The following is a 13,226-nucleotide window of genomic DNA, read 5'->3' as shown; positions in this document are numbered from 1 at the left end:
ACAATGAATCAAAACATACTCAACTATCCCCATAAACAACACCAATCCTTATGTGGATCAACACATAGTCAACTATCCATAGTTACGAATCTCCAGTCTATGGATTGAGACATACTCAATTATTCATATAAATCTCCAAGCTTGTGTATTCAAACATACTCAGCATGTGAATCAAGACATATTCAACTATCCACAAAGCGATACTCCGACGTGTATTCAAACATACTCAGCATGTGAATCAAGACATATTCAACTATCCACAAAGCGATACTCCGACTATGAATCAAAACATACTCAACTATCCCCATAAACAACACCAATCCTTATGTAGATACTAGATCAACACATAGTCAACTATCCATAGTTACAAATTTGCAAGTCTATGGATCGAGACATACTCAATTATTCATACAAATCTCCAAGCTTGTAAATTCAAACATACTCAACTATCCAAAAAATCACAACTTAAAACTACAAAGGCCCCTTTGCTCCAAGTAGGGACACAAGTGAGGTGCCTCCCACACAAAGTACCATCTTTGAAGCAAGAGGATAGCTCAAGATGGAAAAGGTCCCTCCAATCTCTTGTGTCCTCCAACCTCCTCTTTTGACTCTATTACACTCTATCTACTTGATGTCGGATGCGAGTATCCTAAAGCCTAATTAAAGCATGGATGGCTCTGAGAATACAAACATTTGACAACATTATAAAACTAAACATTCAAATTTAAAGGTGTTAAATACATTATTTCTCCATTTACAAAATTAATATAAAAAATGTTAATATATCCAATTCCAAAAATAAACCCCACACTTTTGCATCCAAAAAAAAACAATATCCATCATTTCTACCCAATGACATTACTAACGACTCATTTGGTATTTTATTTGTTCTGAAGAATAGGCATCAATATATAATTTCAAGGATAAGTCACTCAACCTACTACATATAGTCAATGTCTTCAATCATTTATACTAATATGATTGAAATTACTAACCAATCACAAATAATTAATTTTGTTACACAGCAAAGGGTGATCTTACCTTAACATAATTAATTTTGTTACACAGCAAAGGGTGATCTTACCTTAACATCCTTTCTTTCTCTGCAAGTCTTAAATCAGCAAAATAATAATATGCTGGACTCTACTTCCAAAATATGCCTCCAATGGCCTATTGCAACAACATTCGCAATACCATCCATTTTTCTTCAAAATTCCCGAGTCATAAGCCATTTTCATTGAAGATCATGGCACATTACCCTTTCACACAATGCCCAACTTATTCTTCTCCACAACAAAACAACATGAAGGAACAAATAATGACTGACAAGAAGAATATAGTTTTCATTGGAAACTTCTGACTTTGTATGTGTTTGGTGGCAATGATTTCTCACTCTTGCCATTGTTGTTGCTTGTCATTTGATTGTACACTTGAGGAATGTGAAAAGTGTATTTCTTGATGGAAATCTTCAATTGGAGATATGTACTGAGCAGCCACTGGGGTTTGTTCAAGATTCCTCTTTCACGTGCAAACTTCAAAACTCTATCTGTAGTAAGCCCCTCAAGCTTGGTATGCCAAGATAAATACATTTCTTCTCATAGTCAAATTCTCTGAGTGTCACTTTGATTTGAATGTCTATACTTTATGGCAAGATAAGGCACTTTCAATTTTCTTCTACATGTTGATGATCTAGTCATCAGAAGGAGTGCTTCATCCATCACTAGTCGAGTGAAATCTGCTCTTCATGTCATATTTGTTATGACTAAATTGGGTCTTCTACATTGCTTTCTCAAGATAGAGATCACTCAATCCGATTTCAAGATAAGTGTTGCTCAACTCAAGTATGTTTCTAATCTACCCTCTCAATTTCATTATATATTCTATGGCAAGATAATGCACTTAAGATTTTGTTCTATATGTTGATGATCTAGTCATCAGGAGGAGTTCTTCATCCATCACTAGTTCAGTGAAAACTGATATTCATGTCAAGTCTGTTATGACTAATTTGAGTCTTCTACATCACTTTCTCGAGATAGAGGTTACTCAATCCATATTTGTAACAGGTCTTGTTCAGCTTGTGTATGTTTCTGATCTACTTTCTTAGTTTCATTTCATGTATGTTTCTGGTCTACTTTCTTAGTTTCATTATTTCATATGGCTGATTGTAAGCCTACTCCAACTACCGTCCTCTCAAGATTGAGGCACATTCTTTTATTCCACTCGTTGATGCCACTTTATATTTACAGCTTGTAGGAAGTCTCATCCATCTAACCCGCACTCATTTGAAAAGTTTAGTATATCATTGGCATGGTTTCTCACTTTATGCAAGAGCCACATAAGTCCATTGGAAAGCTGTCAAATGGATATTGCATTATTTCTAGGGTATTCAAAGTTATGGGATTCACAATTCAATAGGCAAAGCTACAACTTGGTTGGATACACAGATTCCACTTGGGTGGTCAATTCAAATGATCACAAGTACACATTCAGCTACAACTTTCATCCCAGTTTAGATACTATTAGTTAGCTGAGCAAGAAGTAGCATGCTATTGCTCTATCATCCAAAAAGGTCAAGTATCAAGGGGTTGTTAATGCTTCCTCAACAGCCATCTACTTTTAGTGCATCCTTACCAAGTTTAGCATTCCTTTTCAATGTCCTCTAATAATTTACTATTACAACCAAAGTGCCATACAAATCTTGAAGAACTCAATCCATCATCAACAAACCAAACACATTGAAACCCACATGCACTAAATCAAGATCTTATCAAAGAACAAGTCATTGATCTTCACTTTTGTCCCACTTCAAAACAAGTTACAACAATTTAACTGAACCCTTTACAATGAGAAAGTATCTTCATTTATAAGATATGTTGAGGGAGCAAGAGCCTTATGTAGACAATATTTTGTCATTGATGCTTTTTGACATCCCTCAGCTGGGCGTTGTTTTTATGTCAGCATGTTTCCAATGCTCTTTGATCTGCGATCTTTTTGCTCACTTTGCTCTTACAGTTCGTATGACTCCAAGTGGCAGTATCTTTTCTCCTAGTTCGTATGATTCCATGTGGCAATACCTTTTCAGTTTATTTGTGTCGGTTTGTAATTGCAGAGATGTCTGAAATTCCTCTGCGTTTTCAGTTGTTCTGTTTGGGCGGTGTGTTCAGAACCGTTTATTCTTCATCTTGTCAGGGCAGTTACACTGTTTGTGTAAGCCCAGATGGAATCGTATTTTCAGTATTTGTAGATCAAGATTCTTTTGACTGTTTGCTTTCTCTGTGTTTCTGGCAAAGCTTTCCCAGATGATTGACAGTCGGCAAATATGTTAGAAGACATTTTTCTGCTCGTATGATGTTTGTTGTGTTTGTTGGCCAAGTATCCTGTGTGTGATCAGAGTGCTGCACAGAGACGTTTTTTTCTCATCTCGATTGGTGTGTTCTTCATTTGGTGGTTGGGCATTTGTAACTGATGCTAAGGTTGTGATATAGGAAGATGAGTATCTTGCATTTTCTTCTTGATAGCTGGCCATATTTTTTCATCTATAGCTGAGTGTGTGTGTGTGAGATGATTATTGCTTTATGAAGTTTTGGGAGTATTGTAAAATTCGGAACGCATTATGAAGGCAGAGTGCTGAAGCGTAAGGAGTATATGTTGGACGTTTCATCAGTCATTAGTCTCATTTTTCTTAAGACAGAGTTTTGTATGTACTACTAGTCTTCTGCTGAGGCATGACTTGTATCTTGAACGTGGCATTGGATTTTCTCACTACTTTGGAGTAGGGATTCTTCATAATATGATCAGATTTCTGAGTCAAATTCTTAAGGCGTAATGATCAATATGTTCTTCTGATTATTCCTTTTGTTGCTGCTGAATATTTATCAACTTTTGAACCTGCGTGTAAAGGAAGTGTGAGGAGAGTTGATGTGGAATAAGTTATGTCTGTCTGCAAGTGTTCTCAGAAACAACTATGTGCACAACAGCTGCCGTCTTGTCCTTCGCTTAAATGCTGTCATACTGAGACCAAGTTTTCAAGTTTTATTTCTCAAAGTTTAGGTCTTTGGTAATTAAAGAAAGAACTGAGCAGATAATTTAATCTGTCTTAAGTTCTTGTACTAGTTCTGATTTGTGGAAAGTATGTGTCTTTCATTGAGTTTGTTGCTGTTATGAGTTTTATACATTTCAGAATAAAACAGTAAGCTTACCAGTGTGTTTCATTTTTTTAAATTTTGTTTGTAAAGGTTGGAGCCTTAGGCAGTAAGAGTGGGTGCTCTTTGATGAAACTGGGTTGGAGCCCATTTTTGTTAGTGAGAACCATGGTTTTTTACCCTGTAGGGTTTTCCACGAGATAAACATCTGTGTCTTTGTCTCTCTAGTTTCAAGCTTTTAATTTTTCTATTAAGTTGTAAATCGTGTTAAAACACTGATACATCCCCCCCCTTCTCAGTGTTTTTTGTTTGATTTTCAATTGGTATCAGAGCAGGTGCTCTCTATTAAAGCTTAAAAGCCTGAGAGTTAGTTCAGCCTGTGTCAAATATGAATGCCTTAGAAGGTCTTGCTACAAACCAAGCACCTCTGTTCGATGGTGCGAATTATGCTTTTTGGAGTATCTGGATGAAGACATATATCATGTCTCTAGGCTTTGATGTCTGGATGAGCATTGTGAATGGATACACCATTCCAACCACACCACCTACAGATCCTGATGCAAAGAAGGTGTTTGAGAACAATGCCAAAGCAATGAATGCAATTCTATCTGGTCTATCAAAATCAGAGTTTGTTAAAGTGATGCACTGTGACACAGCAAAAGCAGTCTGGGACAAACTGAAGAATGCATATGAAGGTGACGATAAAGTTAAAAAGGCTAAGCTGCAAACACATAGAACGTTGTTTGAGAGTCTTAAATGAAGGAGGATGAAAGCATTGCAGTCTACTTCCTGAGAGTAGACGAAGTAGTTAATGCTCTGAAAGGTCTTGGAGATACAGTTGAAGCCAAAACAGTAGTTCATAAAGTCTTACGCACGCTGCCCCTGAAATTTGATGTCAAAGTTTCTGTCATTGAGGAGATGACAGATTTGGATCAGCTTACTGTTGATAAATGATAAGCTTCATGGAATTCTTACCACATATGATATGCGAACTAATGTTGAGAATGCATCTAAGGAGGAAACAGCCTTTAAAGTTTCGAAGAAGAGTAAAGAAAAGGAGCAAGTATCCAGTGCAAGTTCTGAAGAAGAGTCTGAAGACAAAGCTGCACATCTTGTAAGAAAGCTGAAAAGAGGCTCTGGGAAATACAAGGGTAAGCTGCCATTAAAATGTTTCAATTGTGGGAAAATAGGTCACTTTGCATCAAAGTGTCCCTACGAGAAAGAGGATGACAGCGATAATGAAAGAGATTCTAAGTTCAAAAACAGTAAGAAATTTGTGAAAAGAGGAAGGAAGTTTCAAAGATTCAAGAAAAGCCTATATTCTAAAGAAGACAATGACTCTACTCCTAGCAGTGAGGAAGAAAATCTGAATGATGAGATTTTGTTTATGGCAGTTGAAGACTTTCGAGAAGAAGTAGATTGTTTTGATGAAGACAATGTGGAGGTTGTTCTTGAATAAGAGCTGATTAGTGCTCTTAGTGAGATCAAGAAATTAAAAAGAAAAAACCAAAATCTTAAGCTCCTGCTACAAGAAGAAAATAGCAAAGTTTCTGAAAAGTCTTTGGCTCTAGAAGCTGCCGAGAAGATGGTGGCTGATCTGAAAATTCAGACTAACGAAGCAAGAAAGTTAGAGGAAGAGCTGAGAAAGCAAATTAAAGACAAAGAAGCAGTCTGTGAAAAACTTGAAAAATGAAGTTATCTCTTTAAGAAAGTGAGAGAAATCTTCACTACAATTCAGTAATGAGAATACTTTTCAGAATAGTACTATGACTCTTGATGGTCCATTGAGCTCACAAAAGCAATCTCTTGACAAGAGTGTGTAGTTGGTCATGAGGAAGGTCAATGTTCTAAATAATCTAGAGGTGAACAACGGAAGTCTAATGCTGGTTTTATTCTTAAAAACAGAATTGGTAACTTCAATAAGTTTTCTAATGCTGAACATGCTCATATGGGTAGATACAACAATGCTTATTTTTATGGTTATTGTTTTTCTTGCAATTATTACGATCATGTTGTGACCTTTTCACACATCGCCCCATTGCAAATGGCGACCCCATGTTTTTGCTTTTTAGGGTTTTGCCTTGAAGTCGCAGCTGCGAATCACTAGTCTTTTTGCAATGAGGAGTTAGAGTCAGTTGAGGAAATCATGGTCAGAACAGTGTCTTGACACCATCAATGTGCTTAAGGAATCCGAAGGACAAAAAACGCAATTACTTTGAGTCAAATAGGACAACTTTCTATTTTTGGAAAGTTTTGCTTTTTGCTTTTTCCTATTTTTAAAGAGGTTCCATTTTTAGCACTTTGAGCACGATCCCTAGAGTGGCTATTTTTAGAAAGTTTTTCCTATTTCTTAGGGAATCTTGTTTTCTATTTTGGAAAGGGGATCTAGGGTTTGCACTTTTGGCTCGGAATTTTGGTGAAAATGATTGAAAATCTTGTTCAAAGTTCAAATTTAATTCAAAAGGGTGTCAAGTTCCTAAATTTGTGGAGATTCAATGGATTCAAAGACACGATGAAGAAAATACCAAAATCATGAGATTCAAATTTGGTGAAGTGTGGAGAAAGTTTGTTTTTTATGAAATCTGGTTTTGATGAGAAAAACATTCCATCAAGTCCACCCAGTAGTGAGGAATGTTTCCCACAAAGTCCACCTAAGGGGTGAAGGGATAACTTGCAGAGAGGTGGAAGACTTTTTGCCAAGTCCACCCACATATGAAAGATTTCCATGAACACCAACTTGCCTGTGGAATAAAATCTCTTAAGTCCACCCTCATATTTAATGCAATCTACAAAGTCTGCCTTACATAGATGGAACATTTTGTGAAGGTGGAAAAGAATCTTGCCAAGTCTATTGTTGTCATTTTATGACACCCTTGGTCCATCAGTGAGAACTGATCAGAGATATGTTTCCATGGACCAGCGCTACCCCAGTTTGATCAAGGAGGAAACAATGGAATCATGAAGTGTGAGGTGTTGTCTTGTCAGAAGGAAGTTCCTAAGTCCTCAACCCCGAAACTCCGGAACCCCCAAGTTCCCAAGTTCCTCAGTCCTTGACCCCGGAACTCTGGAACCCACAGGTTCCGAAGTTCCTAAGTCTTCTCTTCCTCAACCCCAAAACTTCGAAACCCCTAGGTTCCCAAGTTCCAAGTCTTCAAACTTGGGACTCCACAACCCCCAGGTTCCGAGTCTTCAACCTCGGAACTCTGGAACCCCCAAGTTCCCAAGTTCCAAGACTTCAACTCTAGAACTTGGAAACCCCCAGGTTCCCAAGTTCCAAGTCTTCAACCCCGAAACCCCCAGGTTCCCAAGTTCCTCAGTCCTCAACCTCGAAACTCCCGAACCCCCAAGTTCCCAAGTTCCTAAGTCCTCAACCCGGGAACTCCCGAACCCCTAGGTTCCCAAGTTCCTAGGTCTTAAACCCCGGAACTCCAAAACCCCCAAGTTCTCAAGTTCCTAGATCTTCTCTTCCTCAACCCTGGAACTCTGAAACCCTGAAGTTCTCATGTTCCCAAGTCTTCCCAACTTCGACGACCCAGGTCTCCGAAGTTCCCCCAACTTCAGTGACCCACGTCTTCAAAGTTCTTAGGTCTTCTCTTCCTCAACCCCAGAACTCCGGAACCCCTAAGTTCCCAAGTTGCTAAGTCTTCCCAACTTCGGTGACCCAGGTCTCCGAAGTAATACAGATGCAAAAGCATATGGATTTCAAAGAATCGATGTTGTTCAATTAATCAAGGAGACAAAGCTCCTTTAAATAAAGTTACAAAGACGATGTTTCTAAAAGAAACAATTGTTAACTAGAGGCGAAATTAGAAACAACTTAAATGACCATTAATAACACAAAGAGAAAGATATTATTCTAATACCCTCCCTTAATGGTCATCGTTCTAATTACCAAGAGAAATAACAGAGAAGGTTGCCCCCTTCTTCTCAGAACATGCTGCAACAGAAAACAAGAGCCTGCCACTAACTCTGCCACTTGAGATGAGTGTGCCACCAACCCTCCCAGAAATTGCAGAACTTCTAGAGATACCCAAAACAACACCAACCGTCCAACCTGATGTTGGAGAACTGTTCCTCCCTGTAACTAGAGACACACCAAGAACAGTTGTCACGATTTTGAGGAAAAAATCGGCAAACCCTCCAAACTATTGCAAATGAGCAAGATGCTCGAAAAATAGACTGCAAACAAGAGACTAGTGCAGATGTTCGCACAACTACTCCAGGTGCGACTAAAAACAGACTGCAGCAAAGTACAATTTTTGAGGAAAAAATCATAAACCCTCATGATTTTTTTTTTTACAAGGACAAAAAATATTTAAAAACCCACAGATAATTTTTAGGACAAAATTATTAAAACCCACAGATTTTTTCAAGGGAAAAAAATATTAAAACCCATCAGAATCTTTTTTTAGGTAAAAAACTATTAAAAACCGAAACAAACATCGATGCCCATAAGCCATCTTCACATTTTTTGAGGCACAAAAAACGCGGTACTGAGAAGATGCTAAGTGCACAAAACCTGACTGCCTTCCAACATCAAGTTGGTCAATGACACCATCTTGCACGTTTCCCAATGCACGGAAAACGAAAAACTGAGAAGAGGCGTTGGCACAGAATTCAAAAAATTCGAATCCCAAAGCAGAAACAAAGGCATATGCAAGTACAGACTTCAAAAAAAATGAAGTACGATGGGCACGAATTTCAAGAAAAAAATTCTGGCTGACCCAAAAAAATCTGAAGACAACCAAGAAATCCTTGCGAAAAACCCGGAACGAATCTGCTGTCGGAATCTGGATCCGCTGGCTCGAAAATCAAGGCACAAAAATCGAGGCACCCAAAAAATTCTGATGATGACCCAGTTGAGATCTCGAAAAACCCACCACGAATCTGTACTCAGAAAAAAATTTCGACTGAATCTGGAGGTCAAAACCCTAGCCGAAAGTCAAAAAACGCGGGTTTGACCAAGTTGCAGGTTGTAGAAAAAAATGGCGGGTCTGTACCGCACCGAAAAATGCCGAAAACCCTCGCTAGACAGACTCGAACAGGAAGAATCCCGTTACACGGCATAAACACAGTCCAAAACGGACTTTTGAACACAATTTTTTCGAAAATCTGCAGCAAAACTAAGAGGCCCGAAAAATCTCGGAAAAGAATTCACAAATTCTTTATTCAGGCTCTGATACCATAATACAAATGCAAAAGCATATGGATTTCAAAGAATCGATGTTGTTCAATTAATCAAGGAGACAAAGCTCCTTTAAATAAAGTTACAAAGACGATGTTTCTAAAAGAAACAATCGTTAACTAGAGGCGAAATTAGAAACAACTTAAATGACCATTAATAACACAAAGAGAAAGATATTATTCTAATACGAAGTTCCCCCAACTTCGGTGACCCAGGTCTCTAAAATTCGCACCAACTTCGGTGACTCAAGTCCCCGAAGTTTTCCAAACTCCTTCTGGCTTGCAACACTTTCAGACGGCGTGATTAACACTCAAAGCTTTAAATGCTCCAACAACTTTTGTGACTTGTGCACCTTCTTTTGTGGAGTCATAGGGGTGCATTTAATGTTTTTGGCAGGCTTTCCATCAAGAGAGGTACGGGACCATGCTTGTTGTGGTGACTTATGTCATGTCTGCATACTCTAACTTTGGAAGATCAATCAATCCACCCTTTCCCGGGTTGCCTTTTCAAGGTATGGCTAGATTGCTTGCATGTACAGAAGTCAAGTGCATGCACTTCCCTGCACACCCAGACTGACATAGAGGGGTCATGATCACTCTTGTAACCATTTTTCTATATAAAGGTTGTTAAGCCTCATTGTAAAGGGTTCTCTCCCTACTGGCTTGAGCTATTCTATGCTCTCTCACTTCTCTTGTATTATTCTGTATTTTACAACTGTAAGTTGGCCATTGGCCTTATAATTAATTGAAATCACCATTCTTGCCTTCTTTCAACTTATGTATGTTGTGTATGTTTTCTTGCATATAGGGCATGACCTATATTAATGTATAACGTGTGGACCTAATTCAGTTTGGCGCCACCTCTAATACATTTGATTGTAATTTAATATATGCTAGCCGACTTAAAGAATTAAAGGTTAAGTCGCCTATAAGTACAAGGTACTTATCATTGTTCATACCATCTTTTTCAGTGAACTATCTCCGCAATACAACGGCGAATAACTCTGATACATCAGCGAATATATTTGAAGGTCTGCGATCTCAATCTAAGCCCTAGCGAATATCTTCTTAGCTGGGCGAACTTCATTACCAGCTGAGCGAACATCACCCTCGGCTGTTCCGAGGCTGCCAAACCTACTACAAGCAATAGTACCTGCATGTTGGAGACTTCTTCAAGTCTGATCTCAGGTCCCAGGATCAGATAAGTTGTCACTTATGTTTGTGCCCTAGCTGGGCAAAGTTGTAACCTATTTCTGTGATTAATCTAAGGCAGATCTGAGACGTTAGATGTTGGGTTTTTCCTCCAAGAAGGAGGTTTTCCCAGGGTATATTTGTGTTGTGTGTTCTTCTTTCTGTGCATTTTGTTTTCTGCTCATTAATTGTTAATCTGATCACTAAAACTAACAGAATTGTCAAGGATTTTGGTGTCTATTAAGCAGAATTTGAGACTTGGTTATTTATTTTCAAGTCTAAGTATGAGAAATACTTCGCAGAAAAATTCCAATTTCCTCAATTGTGGCAAAAGCATGGAGGAATTCTTCTCCAAATTCAAGGCGCTTGAAAGAATTTCAGGGCATCAAGAAAGAAAAATCCTCAGACCTGGTGAAAATATAGAAAAGAATTTCGAACTTCTTGAAGGATTTCATCTCCTGAAGAATTAAAGACAAGCTCCCAATCAGAATTAGATGGTGACAAGAGTATTCCAAAAAAAATTTCATACATAGACATCTTCTTGACAAAAATTGGAGAATTCAAGGAGGACATCCAACACGCTGAGGTGGCGCCTCGTCATCTTCCAACCAATCTGATTGTTCCAAGTCAGCATGTCCAGGTTCAATGAACCTGACTTATCCACAGAGGCTTCTAGAAGGCACACTACACAATGCAACTTATCCACAAAGGCTTCTATTTTATTATTTATCTAGATGAATATTGTTCGATTTGATGGTAGTTATTTATGACGTGAAAATCATAAACACATCCCTTGAAGATTGCACCCACTTTGTGTAGTTGTCCTAGTGTGGCGAAGCAAAGTGTTGTTATTGGGTTCACCTAGTCAATACCGTCTCTTGAATTCTTAGGAATAGATCAGAACTTCTAAACCTTTATCTCCTTTTCAGTTTTATTGAAGTCCATGATCCAAGACCCAAATGATACAGCTTCATTGTCTAGACCAAAGTTTTCAAACTCGGACTCAACAAACCGAAAAATAGGACTCAGACTCAGACTTGCTAAAGACTCGGCAAGGACTCAGCAAAAAAAAAAACCGTAGTTTTACAAATAAACATAAAGAAATTAATGCATTTAGAGAACATACAAGCCATAATTGAAACATTACACATGTCATATGATCTCCAAACACTCAATATTTGAAATTTCATAATTCATACTCATAAAATCATACTCATTACTCATAGTTTCAAACTCTAAAATGTATAATAGCAGCATAAGTTTATAAATATTTACAAAATTACATATAATGATATGTCCAACTCCAAATGTGAAAAACAACAATAAACAAACTAAAGAGAAGACTACATCTTCCTCTTTGCACTTCTCCTATTATAGCTCAATTTTTCAGGCCTTCAGCTAGAAGTGTAATAGCAGTGGGTGTTTTGGTATCTAAATGGTGAGATGATTCTTCTTCTAAATGAAAGTCATCATCTTCGTCCTCATCTTCATCCTCCTCCATTTCCTCCAATCTTGCTCCTCCTACTTCTTGTGATGCTCCTCTCTCTATTTCGATGAGTTCTTTGGTAAGGAGGACATCATCACCATCATTTTGTTCATTCACGGTCCAATTACCATATGGATCAATTTCATCCAAGTCAAAAAAGAAAGGCAAATAAATGAAAAAATGCAAAAAATTCACTTTTTAACATTGTTGGGCGTCATAACTGGGTCACGTGAGTTCGTGTAATTGACTCGCGAGTCCGTGTATTTGACTCACGCCAGTTCATGAGAAAGACTCGCAAATCTTTCAAAAAGACTCGCCTCGCGAGTCCTTGCCGAGTCGACTTGTGGAGCCACTGGACTCGCAAGTCCGTGGCGAGTCCACGAGTCTTTAAACTATGGTCTAGACCTTCATTGTGAATTGAACAAGCCAAGCATAAGCCCCCCCTTGTATTTCGGCATACATAACAAAGGAAGCTACCCAATAAAACAAATGCAGAAGCATATGGATTTCAAAGAATTGATTGAATAACAGAATGAGCAAGATGCTCATAAATAGTACAGAAGTATTTACAAGAATAGCAAGTTTCTAATAAGAAACTGTTGATAAGATCGTAGAAGATCTTACTAAAAAAGAATATATACTATTGAGCATTAACAATATTTTAATATTCTAATACCCTCCCTTAATGCTCAATCTATTAACTACACCTATAGACCCCCTGAATTTTACAAATTTATCAGGACCAAGGGGCTTGGTGAAGATGTTTGCTGGCTACTCCGAGGTAGGAACATACAGCAACTGGATGGATCCGTCTTCAACCAACTGTCGAATATAGTGACAATGAGTTTACACATGCTTGGTTCTTTCATGGAAGACTGGATTCTTGGCGAGTTTGAGCACTCCCTGATTATCACAAAACAAGGGAGTAGGACCTGCCTGGGAGACATGCATATCCGCAAGCATTCGTCGAAGCCAAACCGCCTCACAAGATGCCTTAACTGCTCCCCGATACTCTGCTTCTGTCGAGGAGAGAGCCACTGCCTGTTGCTTCTTACTAGTCCATGTGACAGCACCAGATCCCAAACTAAACACATACCCTGCTGTAGACTTACGGTCATCAACCGAACCTGCCCAATCAGAATCTATGTAGCCACTGAGTATAGGATCAGAACTCAGAGTGTACAGAAGTCCATAATCAGGAGTGCCACTCACATAACGCAGCC

The 13,226-nt window shown here is 38.4% G+C and overlaps 1 protein-coding gene across 4 annotated transcripts in view; it reads right to left on the bottom strand.

Moving 5' to 3' along the window:
• LOC131046144 (lon protease homolog, mitochondrial) overlaps positions 1–13,226 on the bottom strand; it is a 149,527-nt gene that overhangs the window by 96,624 nt on the left and 39,677 nt on the right. The gene's annotated exons all lie outside the window — the stretch shown is intronic.

This window comes from Cryptomeria japonica, chromosome 4, assembly GCF_030272615.1.
Source record: "Cryptomeria japonica chromosome 4, Sugi_1.0, whole genome shotgun sequence".
NCBI lineage: Eukaryota > Viridiplantae > Streptophyta > Pinopsida > Cupressales > Cupressaceae > Cryptomeria > Cryptomeria japonica.
This window is presented reverse-complemented; position numbering and strand designations above follow the sequence as displayed.